The sequence below is a fragment of the Paramormyrops kingsleyae genome, chromosome 8 (genome assembly GCF_048594095.1).
Source record: "Paramormyrops kingsleyae isolate MSU_618 chromosome 8, PKINGS_0.4, whole genome shotgun sequence".
NCBI lineage: Eukaryota > Metazoa > Chordata > Actinopteri > Osteoglossiformes > Mormyridae > Paramormyrops > Paramormyrops kingsleyae.
In genome coordinates, this window is record NC_132804.1 from 37,554,626 (window position 1) to 37,570,155 (window position 15,530).

Genomic DNA, 15,530 nt, shown 5'->3' on the forward strand with positions numbered 1-15,530 from the left:
ATGTGTTTTAATAAATTCATAATATCTAATAATCTCAATCTTCATAGACAATGATAACAACAGAACTTAAACTGCAGAATTAAGGCGCTGCCTGAAGACACTTGCATATGCCTGTATCCTCACTTCTAAACTCAGAAGTTAAAAGGCATGAGAGAAATTTAACTGATTTGTGGCTTCCCCAAAACTGGTTTGACATACTTCAAATTAATAGTGAGCATCTGTTACATCACTCACCTGGGCTTTGAAATGCTGCTTTCTCAGGCAGAGTTGCTTTATTGTCCAAAGTTATGTATGGCTGAAAAGATAAAAAATACTGTGTAAATATAATATTTCTAATAATGTATGTTTTCAAAGCATCTTAGAACTTTGCTTTAGCAATATTTATTAGGATATTCAAGCATAGTAGTTTCTAAACTGGCATCTGGGGACAAAGAGGAGTCCCTGATAGGTTCACTTATTTTTTATATATGTAAGTATGAAAGTTGGAACAAAAAGTAAATAAAAAGGGTAATATGACCTTGACTACCTTTAGTCTAATTACTGAAGGTCATCTCCATCCCCCTCACTAAATGTTCTGTACATAGAATGTTTTAAAATATTCTTAAAACAGTTTACTGCTGATGGCCTTTAGAGAAATTTTGGTACTCTTTATTATAACTAAACAAAAAAGGGCATACATTTTATATACCCTTTTTAAAAAATATGTTTGTTGCTTTGACAGAACCTAACATGCACAATAAACCATACTTTAATTAATGTCATATCTGCTAACTATCATACTACATGTGTACAACAAATTATCTAAGAATATTAGATAATCTTGTACATGAATATTTCAACAATTGGTTTTAAATAAATAAGTGCATGGTTGTTATGATTACCCCCAATTTAAAACTATCCATCCATCCATTATCTATACCGCTTAATCTATCTGGGTCGCGCGGAAGCTGGAGCCAATCCCAGCATCTTCGGGCAAGAGGCAGGGTACACCCTGGGCAGGTCGCCAGTCCACCACAGGGCAATTTAAAACTACTCTGAAATATTTTTCGTAAAAAAGCTGCATTGCATTATAACTGCATCAAGTTTTCTAATGAACAAACACAACCTCAAATGCGTTGAATTTTATCCCGTACCTGTTTGTATCCGGTCCTCCGTTCCCATCTGTGTCTTTTCTGTAGGGGCTCAGTCAGCGTTTTCCTCCTCCAGCGATTTCCGTGCATTGTGGCTTGGGTCAACACTAGTAAGTCTCACAGTTTTTTCAGCTTAATAGGTACATAAGAAATGTATTTTAGCAATGTAGATAACTACTGTTCAGTTTCTCAGTGGAACAGAAACCATTCAGTATTTAGGGCTTTTCTGCACTGACTCGCAGTATTTTTTATTATTGTTCTTAATTTCCCGCTTATCCAACCACTTGTCGCGTATGTTTTTTTTTATTTTCTACGACGACTGAGCATGCGCGTCAGTTGGTGAAGGAAGCAGCGGGAGAAAGAAAACGAGTGGGAGAAAAGGTAATGGTAACTTGGTAACTTTAAGCTAACAAGGCTATGGATAGCTAATCTCACTATGGATGAAATGGTGTAACACACTTGTTCTGCAAATGTAATTTTGAGTACTTGACATGTAACAGTCTTGATAATTGTACAAATGTATTCTGGGTGGGTTTGGGCCTCGGACTCGGGCGGTATCAGAGCCAGGGTATACGCGGTCATGGAAAACCTGGAAAAGTTTTGGAATTTTGAAATAATTTTTGCAGGCCCTGGATAACTTTTGGAATTCTTGGATAGAGAGGAAAAGTTTTGGAAACTAGCCTTGTTCATTTTTGTTTCCCGCTTCGTTCCGCAATGCACTAACGGGAATGTACGAGTGGAAGTCAATAGTTATATATAACGACCAAATACTGTTCTATCTACTTTAGTTTTACAAAATAGTAAAGTTTAGTAGTTAGTTTTCTTATGGTACTGGAAAAGTTTTGGAAAAATCATGGAAATTTATTCTGCCAGAATTGGGGGAACCTTGCGGAGTGAATTTGGAGCAGACAGAGCAACCGCTTTGGCCTTTACATAAAAAAACTGCTCCGCGCCCTCACCAAATTCCGCTCGCTCTGCTCCTTGCTAACGCTCCACTCACGCGTGCTCTGATAGAGATGAAGGTAGCTGGGCTTCATTTAGGTTTTTGATGTTTCACTTATGAAATGTGAAAGCACATGCATTGGATTTAAATAACGTGACTAAGAATCATAAAAAAACGGTTAGAAAGCAAGCATTTAAATAACAAATACACATACATTTAAATAACTTTAAATGAGTTATTTTTAAATTCCACTTTTTTATTGTATTCTTGAAGAAGAAGATTTTTCAAGAAGGACATCATGAAAAAGTCGGGGAAGAAGATGTCCTGTAGGACGAAAGAGCTGCCTAAAAGGCTACGTTTGTCATCTAGAATGAAAGAAATTGATCAAGAGCCTCAAGTTGACACAGGCGGTAGGTCCTGAATGTTTGTGTTATTCTCTATGTTATTGTGGTGTACTGTGATATATTTCAGAGTACCTTTTTTTACAAATGCATTTTACTATCTCCCTAGGGCTTTTTGTGTTTGTTAGATTTGAAGATGGTTATACAGGAAAGATATTCTCCAAAGATGATATCCTGCATCAGAATGAAAATCCAGTACTGCATTTTGATGAGCTGCAGCCTGGGGAAAATGTGTTAGCTAGATGGACAGATGGTAACTTGTACAATGCCACAGTTGAGTATGTCAAATCACCTGAGGAGCGTCAAAAGGTTACTGGTGATAAAAGAAGATTTCAAGATGCAGCTGCAGCCAGGTTTTATGCCTCATCTCTTTCTGCCCAGCATTTTGTCCCCAGTGAACTTTCTGCACCTCAGACCACAGAAAATGTTGTGCCCTCCTACACGGCACCCCCTCTTGCCCAGATTTCTGCACCCCCAAAACCACCATACTCTGAAGCGTCATGTCCACCCCACTTTACTTTCAGGCCTTCTCTGCCTTCAGTTTTTGCCCCTCCCAGTTACTCTCATCCTGAAGTGACCCCAGTTGTTGGTGCTGACTACATCTCAAACTCAACCATTTCTTCACCCAGATATTACAATCTCAGTGCCTCCCAGAACTCCTCTTGCATAGCATCAGCCATAACCAGTGTGACCCAGGACTCAGAACCTCTGAACCTCCAAATTTCACAGGGTTCTAAAGACCTGCCAGAGAATGCCGAAGAACACAGTCACCAGACCCCCCAAGAAACATTCTTCGGTATGCTGCTTTCCACAAAGCCTTCCAGCAGTGAAGAATCATTTCCTGATGCATCTCTTGTCCCTGACTGCGGTCCAGTAAGTGAGCATGGGGAATCAGCTACACCAGAATCCAGACCATGGAAGCCATGCACAAGCTGTAAGCAGCAGGTTTCTAAGCTCATGGAGGAGAATCAAAAAATGGCAGCGCTCTTATCAAGTATAAGTAAGTTGTGATTTAAGCTTTATTTATTTAATTTACCTATCTGTAAGGGATCAATTTTACAAAAGTAATACGTTTAAATTCATGTAATATGTAATTGACCTATCTTTTTCCTCTTAGGTTTCTACTTTATTTGAAATTCCATTTTTATTTTTGATGAACACATGATTTAATTCCAGTAAAAACCCTTAATTGTTACTGTGGAGTCAGTGACAGAAATGAGGTTTGAGATAAAAGAGGATATTTAGAAAATGAAATTGCATTTCAGCTTCACTAAAGACATAACAAACGTTTTAAGTCCACTAGAAAAACATTTATCGTTGCTGTTGTGTGTCTAACGTAATGACTGAGTTAAAAGTGAGAGCAAAAAAGTTGACATTCTGTCATGCAGGAACGGCGCACGGAACACAGACTAAAAGGTCGGACACCAGGAATCAGGAAGACACAGGGTTTTAATAACAGGGCAACAAACTGAAACACGGACTAAATACACTGAACTAATGACAGCAACAGGAAACAGCTGGTGAACACGGGGAATCTACACGGGGTAGATGAGGGGGCGTGGCACACGGGAGAAGCGGACGAGCGGGGCATGACACATTCTTGTGCATGTGATGATGCAACACATAAATAGTTAAAATTAAAAAGCACTTCAGAAATTTCAACATTACTGTTATACCTACACAGGTATTTGTATTTTCTGTTATATTTGTGCCATCAGTATTTTTCAGAACTTCTCTTAAATGAACAAAACTAAAATTTGAAAATTTTAATTAGTGGTAGGATACTTGCCTCTGAGCCAAGAGATGTGGGTTTAAATCCTGTCTCCAAAACTACTATCTTTGGGTTCCTGAAGAAGACATTGAACTCCTTGTTGCTCGAGGGAAACTGAACCTGTAATTGTTCTGGATAACAATCTGCTTATTGCCTTAAATGTATGTATACTGTAAATGTTTCAGCCAGTATAGGGGATGTTCTGGTAAATTCTTGGTACTAAGAATGGTTATAATGACAAATGGTTCAGGAAGTCTTTGGGACAGCACTATTTCAGAGCAGCTACCTGTTAATGAAAGTGAACGTGTGCATTTTGATTTTAGTTTTTATAATATGGTAATTCATAGATGTGAGTTTATTGTTATGCAATTATATCTGAGCCATTTTATATATCTCTCTGTTTTGTAGGCATTGACCAGGTTAAAGCTATCCAGACCTTTTGTGATAGTGTAGAGCAGTACCACAAATCATCCATGGAAACACCTGCTTCAGGCATGGACCAGCAAGAACTCTACCCAGGCTGTCAGCTCTACATCTCTTCCTTTACACTTGCTGCAATTCATCAGTCTTCACAGCATGATTGTCTTCGACTGTTTCATCTCCTCTTCGAGCATTTTTTCACAGAGGAGGAGTGTGTTAATTCAGTTGTTTTTGGACGACATGGGCAGTGTCCCAACGGGAAGGAGATGCTTGACCAGGCCAAAGTAAAGGCAATTATGAGTAAGTTTTTCCACACACATCATTCTCTCACATTACATCGTTAATGGTTTTCATAGTCAGTACATTGTGGTCACCATTGTAGCAATTTTTATCCAATGGCTTATGTATTTAAATCTGCTAAACTTTAGGCATAGCTTTTGTGTGGCTATGGCATATACAGTCTTGTCTATATACGTATTTGGACAGTGCATAATATAATTGTGTGTCTACACCACCACAATTTGAAATGAAGCAATCAAGATGTGACTGAAATGTGGATTTTGAGGTTTAATTCAAAAGATTTAGCAAAATATTGCATTAACTAGGAATTGCAGCCATTTTTTCTTGGTCCTTCCTTAAAGCACACTGAAAAAAAGAAATATGATGTTTTTAGATTTATGCAAGTGAATCACATTGATAGTATGTAATATTTTCATGTTTAAATTTGAAACATAATTATTTTATGTTAAATCAAAACTTATCCTGCTCTTTAAATAATTTGATGATGTTGCATTAACATGTTCAATTTGTATTCAAGTTCAAGAAGATCTGCGTGTGTGTGTGGCATCTGAACTCTCCTGATGCAGTGCGCTAACTTTTGTGTTATTTTGCCACATGTAAATTGTAAGTTGCGTTATGTGATTTAAAATAAGCCTAGCATTTTTTAACCTTCGTAAGTGTTCATGTTTGTGACTTTTTTGCCCTCACCCTTACAGCGATGTATAAGCCTGTGCCTTGGGGTGAGGGCTGGGGAGGGAATCAGGGAAAGATAACGGGAGAGCCGGCTCTCATTAAAGAATCGTCTCATATGGATGGTGATATATACTTTGTCGTAATTTAATTCCATACATTTCTCTTTCCATCATTCTGGTACAAGTTAATCTTTATTTCATCAGTCTAAAGAATCTCAATCCAGAATTGACAAGGCTTATTAAAGTCTAATCTGAAGTTAATGTTCCTGTGTTATCAGTGGGTTGGATCTTGTATTTACATTTCTGAAGTTGTCTCCTGTGCCCACCCTCTCAAGTGTAGGTAGATGTAGTGAAGTTTCTTTCTTTACTAAGGGAAAAATATAAATTTTTGAACATCCAGTTTGTTTAGTTCTTCTTAGTAATCTCTTATTCCTTTTGGGGTTGCTGAGCTAACCACATTGTTTTTAGGAATGCGCCAAATTATTGATATGGACAAATTTATGCAATTTCTCTTGTAGCTTTTTCCTTCCATCCTAATGATACTTTTTTGTCCACATAATGAGTTCACATGAACAACTAAAAAATAAAACAATTGGAATGCACTTAAGACTTGTATATCCTTAACTTGTCTTAAAATAAAAACAGGGCATAATGAAACTGCTTATCAGTCAATTAACCAATTAATGGAAGGACTGTGTTACAAATTGCTGTAATTCCCAAACAATTAATGCAATATTCTTGTCCCCTTTTATTTAAAGTTTTAAATTGTCAATATCTAATTACTTATAGAAGCAGCATTATATACAGTATAAGCAATTAACCTTGTGAGTATTTGAGTAATAAAAAAGATATTTGCTGCTCTATTATATCTGTCACAAAACCTACTTGCATGCATGTTTCTCTTTATGTGCAGCTTACGTGATGCGTTTCTCCTCTGTGGATGGCTGGAAGCCAGTGGAGTTGGGCAGACTGAAGAAAGCCTTTATCAACAAATGCAGACACCGTTCTTCTAAACTTCATTAATCATTCAGTACCCTAATAAAATCAGTCCACACGCATGCTATCAGACCTAGTTTGTGTTTTAGTGCAGTTTGAGGGTTTGAAACTGTCTGTGTGGAAATTGTGTACGTTTGTGTAAGTTTGAGGCACTGAAACTTGTTTGGACAATTTATTATTTGTATTGCAGTTGAGGCATTGGAATGTTTTTGGATATTTTGTTCTTTTTTTTAAGAAGTTGATCACTGTAAGTGCTTACTGTAAGTGATTTTCACTGTACTTTTTGAAATAAACAGTGCATTATCTTCACACATTTTCTCATTAATTTCTTAAATTGTTGCTTTAAAATGACTTATCAGACATGCATAAGACATACTTAATACCAAAATTGGACTGTTTTCAGATCTGAAAGGTTTCTTAAGAGAAAATGACTGAGACACCTATGAGAATTTGAAGGGGGGGAAAATGGTCTTAAGTTGACGTTTTCTTTTGCTCCTTATTTCTCCTAAGGGGGGTGTTAGGAGAAACAAGTCAGACACCAGTAATCTCTAAATAAGAAGCTAATGCTTTTCTTATGAGACAAAGAAAAGACTGTTGTGAGCAGCAAATTTTTCCTCTGGGTTATTTTTAATTACGTTTTTAAGGAATAATAAAACATATAGCAGGATGAACGTAAGCTAGGGCAAAACTTTAGTGTTACATTTAAAAAGAAAGAAAGAATAGCAGGCGGAATTTAAACAAGTAGAGGCATACCCAAGCGAACCACCGTATTTTAAACAAACGACACAAGTCCCAAACTTTAACTTTTAAAAGAAAGAAAGAAAAGCAGACGGAATTTAAACAAGTTGAGACATGTCCGAGCGAAACACTGACAAGATAAAACACCGTATTTTAAGCACAAATGACACAAGTCCCAAACTTTTAACTTTTAAACAAGCACAAACATTTTAAACCCATTACATTTAACCAACGTATTTAACCCTATGGAGTGAACCAGGGGCCCCTTGCATGGGGGGGGGGGGCATTTCTTCCCTCTGTGGAATAATTACCTTATAACTTCAGATATATAAGTCACAGACACATGCCTGATACCTAAAAGCAAAGTTGACCCCTTTACAATTGATTGTAGGAAGTTCAATAACTAAATGAATAACCTGTGTATAATTTATGGACATGCGAATATAACAAAAACAGCTGGAAAAATACAAAAACCTGTCTTTGTGTCTTGGATTTTTGTAAATATTTCAAAAACTACATGATGGAATAGGTCCAATTTTAAAAATCTGGTTCCCAAACTTGTTTTCTACATGTGCCCAATTTCATATCATTTGATGCAGCCCAACAGGTTTTACGGAGGAAAGAGCAAATGGTGCAACTGGGAGCCTTTCCTATCCAAAACCTAACCTAAACTAATCTGAAACTTATCCAAAATGGCAATAGTGTAACTAGCAGTGTTTTTTGGGGTAGCAACTTTCTTTCTAAATGCATTACCACTTATAGGTCATAAGTAACATTTTGTCACACAAAATCACCACACATTTGTAGGAAAATCTATATTTTATTCACACGACTTGTGCCAAACCTATCCAAAACCTATCCAAAATGGCCGCAGTGTAACTAGCAGTGTTTTGGGATAGCGTCTTTCTTTATAAATGCATTACCACTTATGGGTCATAAGAAACATTTTGTTTCTAACCATAACCCTGCATAACTGTGCCCAAACAAAGCCCGACAAGTGCCCCGCATTACTGTGCCCAAACAAAGCCCGACAAGTGCCCCTCATAACTGTGCCCAAACAAAGCCCGACAAGTGCCCCGCATAACTTTGCCCAAACAAAGCCGACAAGTGCCCCGCATAACTTTGCCCAAACAAAGCCGACAAGTACCGTACATAATGTTGCCCAAACAAAGCCGACAAGTACTGTACATAACTTTGCTCAAACAAGGCCGACAAGTGCCCCGCATAACTTTGCCCAAACAAAGCCCCGCGTAACTTTGCCCAAGTGAAAGCCAAAAGCGCTGCATTACTTTGCACACTTCAAAGCTTGACAAAGGCGATGCGGAACTTTTCCCAATGTACCACAATACAAGTGTTACCAAAGCAAATGTTAATTGTAATTTGCTGAATCACGGAATTATAAAAATCTATAGAATAAAAGAGTAAAATGTAAACTGTAAATAAATGTACTTATGTAGAGCGTTGCATCCTCTCCACGCAAAAAAGCGTCCTCCTCCATCGAATCAATGGATAAAAGCGACACTTTCTTCCCCCGAACCACTCTTCAAAATCATGTTCTGTGCTTTCTCAACAGTGAAAGTCATCCGAGCCATTTTTCTTCAGTCAAAAAAGTTGTTGTCCGAAAATAACTGGGTAAACTCACGGAGACTACGTGCGCAATGCGTACTCGAGACACTCCCACAAATACTGCACCTGCAGAGAATAATTTGCGCATTCATGTCCCCAGCGCGAAAAACAATGCCCAATCAGCACATCCCATACCATTTTGCAAACCTTAGACACACCTCTATTGGATGAAGCAAATGACACTGTAATTTGATGTTCATGTAAAAAGTTTATTATGGTGAAACATAACCATGGGCAAAGGTTCAGTGCGTAAAAAATAATGTGCTAGCAGGGAAGCAGAGCATATATCTGAAAAAATACTTGACAATGAAGGATTACAGTGATTGATTTATGTACATAAGAGATCAAGCTTTCAAACGAGGGTAACTTTGTCATTTTATTCACTGGTTTTCTTCTAAAACTCCGAAGATAAAAAACATTGCACGAATGTACAGAATGCCGACTGACATTTTTCCGCGATGAATGAGCAAGCTATTTGAGAGCATTACAGTCATATTTATGGAAAAATGCGTGTTTTGTCTTAATACTGTGACGGTTTATGAATTATTGGCCGTGAAAGAAATAGTTTGAAGTGCTTAGTTTTCATTTTATTAACACTTATATTTTACTTCCTGACACTCGACCCGTTTAAAGATGGCTACCATGGTCATTTTATTTTTACTTGTTACAAAAAAACCATGGCACAAAAATTGCGCAACTTTCTACAGATATTATCTGAAAGGTTTTTTGTAGTGTAACAAGCCGTTTTTGGTTGATTTGATACATTTGTTTCTTTTATTGAACGTCATTTTTTTCTGTTATTGAAAACAACAGGCGGCGACAATGAAAGAGTTAAAGAAGAACAAGAAAAACTTTTAGCAATATTTACCAGTGTTAGGTTGAAGAAAACATTTAACCAGCAAACATTTTAGCCCCGCAGCTCGACCGTATCCTGCCCCCCAGTTCAAACTTGCGGGTCGAAAGATTTAGCCAGAACCTTGCGAGCAGAAGTATTATACAAACCTATTATACATTTTCTATTGTGCAAACATTATGTAATTAAGTGTAAGTAAAATCCAGAAACCCAACCAAAATTCTTTTGTCAATTTTCAAATTGCAGCGGAGCCTGAAATCTAAAGGTGAAAGGTAGCATCCATCATTGTCTCTAGTGCCAGGTAATGGCACCTTCTCTAGAGTATAGCAGGTGGAGGATATTAGCTGTCAACATCTGCTCAGTATATATTACTGCTAAGTGTCAAGCTTTATGGTTCCCTACCTGAGGTATATATGTATCTTTTCAATGTCACCATGCGAAGCATTCTAATTTTTTAGTCAGAAAGGGGATAACAGTCTGGTAGTTCATTAAGCTCAATCAGAGAAACAGCCGATGGAGATGGATCCAACTGAAAGGCTCGGTAGTGTTCCCTGTACCATGAGGGTATTTTTTTCACTATCATCCATCCATCCATTTTCTCCTGCTTATCCGAGGTCGGGTTGCGGGGGCAGCAGGGAAACCCAGACTTCCCTCTCCCCGGCCATGTCATCCAGCTCCTCTGGGGGAATCGCCAAGGCGTTCCCAGGCCAGCCGAGAGACATAGTCCCTCCAGCGTGTCCTGGGTCTTCCCCGGGGCCTCCTCCCAGTGGGACTTGCCCGGAACACCTCACCAGGGAGGCGTCCAGGAGGCATCCTAATCAGATACCCGAGCCACCTCATCTGGCTCCTCTCGATGCGGAGGACCAGAGGCTCTACTCTGAGTCCCTCCCGAATGACCAAGCTCCTCACCCTATTTCTAAGGGAGAGCCCAGCCACCCTGCAGAGGAAACTCATTTCGGCCGCTTGCACTCGCGATCTCGTTCTTTCGGTCACTACCCACAGCTCGTGACCATAGGTGAGGGTAGGAACGTAGATCGACTGGTAAATCGAGAGCTTTGCCTTTTGACTCAGCTCCTTATTCACCATAACAGACCGACGCAGCGCCCGCATCACTGTGGACGCCGCACCGATCTGCCTGTCGATCTCCCGCTCCATCGTCCCCCCACTCGTGAACAAGACCCCAAGGTACTTAAACTCTTCCACTTGGGGGAGGACCCCATCCCCGACCCGGAGAGAGCATTCCACCCTTTTCCGGCTGAGGACCATGGTCTCGGATTTGGAGGTGCTGATTCTCATCCCAGCTGCTTCACACTCGGCTGTGAACTGTCCCAGTGAGAGCCGAAGATCACGGTCTGATGAGGCCAACAGAACCACATCATCTGCAAAAAGCAGAGACCTGATCCTGAGGTCACCAAACCGGACACCCTCAATGCCCTGGCTGCGCATAGAAATTCTGTCCATAAAAACTTTGAAAAGAATCGGTGACAAAGGGCAGCCCTGACGGAGTCCAACCCTCACCGGAAACAAGTCCGACTTATTGCCGCCCATGCGGACCAAGCTCTGGCACCGGTCATACAGGGACCGAACAGCCCTTAACCCCTTGGGACCGGCGATCCCGCCGGCGGGATCTGACAGAAATTTCGCAAAACCGTTTAAATAACTCCGTGAGTTTTTGTCATATACACATTTTAAAAATACTCTCAGAAACCTTGGACGGTCTACTTTTCAAATATATATAGGTAGAAACTAAATATGTTTTTACAGCTTCGTGATACGAATTGAAAGAACAAGAGTGACTGACTTAAGCGTCTGTGTCTCGAAGCGGCTCTGATCACCCACCCACTTGCAAATCGCGCTATTCGCATGATAATAACATGATAATCCGACAGTTAGTATTGGGTAAAGAAATATGTGAATACGCCCATTGTGACCGAAATAAACAAGAGCACATGTCTGGGTAGTGTTTACACTGATCGGCTACAATATAGCACACGGATACGTCTCTGCCGCTGAAGCTTTGCGCCAGTGTTGCCACTTTCAGCAGCGAAGCCCATACCTGTGTTCATAGCTCAGTGGGCTAAGCCTGTGTGCCTGCAATCACGTGGTCGCCGATTCAAACGCAGCGTATTTAGAACGTGAATAGCGATCTTCCGCTGAGAGCGGTCCTACATGCTCCCGACGCAAGTAAAACAAAGAAAGGTGACACGATTTGCTTTTTTGCCTATTTAACCTAATTTTAAAAACGTTAATACTTCTGACAATGGAAGTTTTGAAAAGAAGACAGATAACGGATTTAGTCAGTGTTTTTTTCATGATTCTACATAATGATTTCAGCGAGATATAAACTGAAATACACGAGAAAGATACGCGGTCGATGATGCCCTCGTCCCCAGAGCGTCAATAATAGTCACTGCATCATATTTATCGCTTTCTATATTTATATAGTCACAGTTTTTCATTTTTCATTCCATCTATCAATAAACTGTGAAAGGGATTTTATTGTTGCTACTTTTCTTGCGTTTCAAACTGCCTTTCCAAAGTGATGGGTGTGGGGTGCAGTGACATTCCAGACTGATGGGCCATTGACAGTATGCAAACTACTACAGGTGTGAGGACACCTATCTCATCAATATTCATTGTGAAGACCACTGACTTTGAGAAAAAGAGTGTCACTCCAAAGTTCTAACACTTTAGTAATCAAACTACATAAAATTTCAGAATGTCACTTTCACCTATGTGTAGCCAACCCCTGTGTCTATAAGCTTCAGAGCTCAAAAGTCTTACCTAGAAAGGTCTATAATGTGATTTTTTACAATTTCTCAGCATGTCTGAAAATAGGTTTTTGAAAAGTATATGTTTAACCCCTTGGGACCGGCCATCCCGCCGGCGGGATCTGACAGAAATTTCGCAAAACCGTTTAAATAACTCCGCGAGTTTTTGTCATATACACATTTTAAAAATACTCTCAGACACCTTGGATGGTCTACTTTTCAAATATATATAGGTAGAAACTAAATATATTTTTACAGCTTCGTGATACGAATTGAAAGAACAAGAGTGACTCACTTAAGCGTCTGCGTCTCGAAGCGGCTCTGATCGCCCACCCACTTGCAAATCGCGCTATTCGCATGATAATAACATGATAATCCGACAGTTAGTATTGGGTAAAGAAATATGTGAATACGCCCATTGTGACCGAAATAAACAAGAGCACATGTCTGGGTAGTGTTTACACTGATCGGCTACAATATAGCACACGGATACGTCTCTGCCGCTGAAGCTTTGCGCCTGTGTTGCCACTTTCAGCAGCGAAGCTCATACCTGTGTTCATAGCTCAGTGGGCTAAGCCTGTGTGCCTGCAATCACGTGGTCGCCGATTCAAACGCAGCGTATTTAGAACGTGAATAGCGATCTTCCGCTGAGAGCGGTCCCAAACGCTCCCGACGCAAGTAAAACCAAGAAAGGTGACACGATTTGCTTTTTTGCCTATTTAACCTAATTTAAAAAACTTTAATACTTCTGACAATGGAAGTTTTGAAAAGAAGACAGATAACGGATTTAGTCAGTGTTTTTTTCATGATTCTACATAATGATTTCAGCGAGATATAAACTGAAATACACGAGAAAGATACGCGGTCGATGATGCCCTCGTCCCCAGAGCGTCAATAATAGTCACTGCATCATATTTATCGCTTTCTATATTTATATAGTCACAGTATTTCATTTTTCATTCCATCTATCAATAAACTGAAAGGGATTTTATTGTTGCTACTTTTCTTGCGTTTCAAACTGCCTTTCCAAAGTGATGGGTGTGGGGTGCAGTGACATTCCAGACTGATGGGCCATTGACAGTATGCAAACTACTACAGGTGTGAGGACACCTATCTCATCAATATTCATTGTGAAGACCACTGACTTTGAGAAAAAGAGTGTCACTCCAAAGTTCTAACACTTTAGTAATCAAACCATATAAAATTTCTGAATGTCACTTTCACCTATGTGTAGCCAACCCCTGTGTCTATAAGCTCCAGAGCTCAAAAGTCTTACCTAGAAATGTCTATAATGTGATTTTTTACAATTTCTCAGCATGTCTGAAAATAGGTTTTTGAAAAGTATATGTTTAAAGTTGATTTTAACAAAAAATAGAATAATAACATTCTAAGAGGTCTCAGATTATTGGTGCTGAGTTTGTGCTGAATAAAAGCAAATGTATCACTTTGGGATAAATGTTTTTTAGATAGGTGAAATATTTTAAAATGTCAAGGCATGTCAGACTACCTCGAAAGTGGAAAAAAGGCCTCAGGGCCCAGGGGGTTAAAGTTGATTTTAACAAAAAATAGAATAATAACATTCTAAGAGGTCTCAGATTATTGGTGCTGAGTTTGTGCTGAATAAAAGCAAATGTATCACTTTGGGATAAATGTTTTTCAGATAGGTGAAATATTTTAAAATGTCAACGCATGTCAGACTACCTCGAAAGTGGAAAAAAGGCCTCAGGCCCCAGGGGGTTAAAAGGAAGCCCGGCACCCCATACTCCCGGAGCACCCCCCACAGGACTCCCCGAGGGACACGGTCGAATGCCTTTTCCAAGTCCACAAAACACATGTAGACTGCTTGGGCAAACTCCCATGAACCCTGCGGATTGTATAGAGCTGGTCCACTGTTCCACGGCCGGGGCGAAAACCACACTGCTCCTCCTGAATCCGAGGTTCGACAATCCGGTGGACCCTCCTCTCCAGAACCCCCGAATAGACCTTACCAGGGAGGCTGAGGAGTGTGATCCCCCTATAGTTGGAGCACACCCTCTGGTCCCCCTTCTTAAAGTGGGGGACCACCACCCCAGTCTGCCAGTCCAGAGGCACTGCCCCCGATGTCCACACGATGCTGCAGATTTGTGTCAGCTAGGACAGCCCCACAGCATCCAGAGCCTTAAGGAACTCCGGGCGGATCTCATCCACCCCCGGGGCCCGGCCACTGAGGAGCTTTTTAACCACCTCAGCGACCTCCGCCCCAGAGATAGGGGATTGAGGAGGTCTTCGAAGTACTCCCTCCACCGACCCAAAACGTCCTGAGTTGAGGTCAGCAGCACCCCATCCCCACCATAAACAGTGTTGATGTTGCACCGCTTTCCCGCCCGGAGCCACTGGATGTTGGACCAGAATTGCCTCGAAGCCGTCCGGAAGTCGTTTTCCATGGCCTCACCAAACTCCTCCCATACCCGAGTTTTTGCCTCAGCGACCACCGAAGCCGCACCCCACTTAGCCTGCCGGTACCTGTCAGCTGCCTCTGGAGTCCAACAGGCTAAAAAAGCCCGGTAGGACTCCTTCTTCAGCTTGACGGCATCCCTCACCACTGGTGTCCACCAGTGGGTTCGGGGATTGCCGCCGCAACAGGCACCGACCACCTTACGGCCACAGCTCCGGTCAGCCGCCTCCACAATGGAGGCGCGGAACATGGCCCTTTCGGACTTAATGTCCCCCGCCTCCCCCGGGACATGGGAGAAGTTATGCCGGAGGTAGGAGTTGAAACTCCTCCTGACAGGGGATTCCGCCAGACGTTCCCAGCAGACCCTCACTATACGCTTGGGCCTGCCAGGTCTGACCGGCTTCCTCCACCACCAGGTAGTGATCAGTTGACAGCTCCGCCCCTCTCTTCACCCGAGTGTCCAAGACATGCGGCCG

At 40.9% G+C, this 15,530-nt stretch overlaps 1 long non-coding RNA gene across 1 annotated transcript; it reads left to right on the forward strand.

The window, feature by feature from the left end:
• Positions 1 to 3,420: 3,420 nt before the first annotated feature.
• Positions 3,421 to 6,821, forward strand: LOC140592213 (uncharacterized). The gene is made up of 3 exons (XR_011992496.1): positions 3,421 to 3,474; positions 4,654 to 4,965; positions 6,550 to 6,821. It is a non-coding gene; the product is annotated as an uncharacterized lncRNA (long non-coding RNA).
• The last annotated feature ends 8,709 nt before the right edge of the window (positions 6,822 to 15,530 follow it).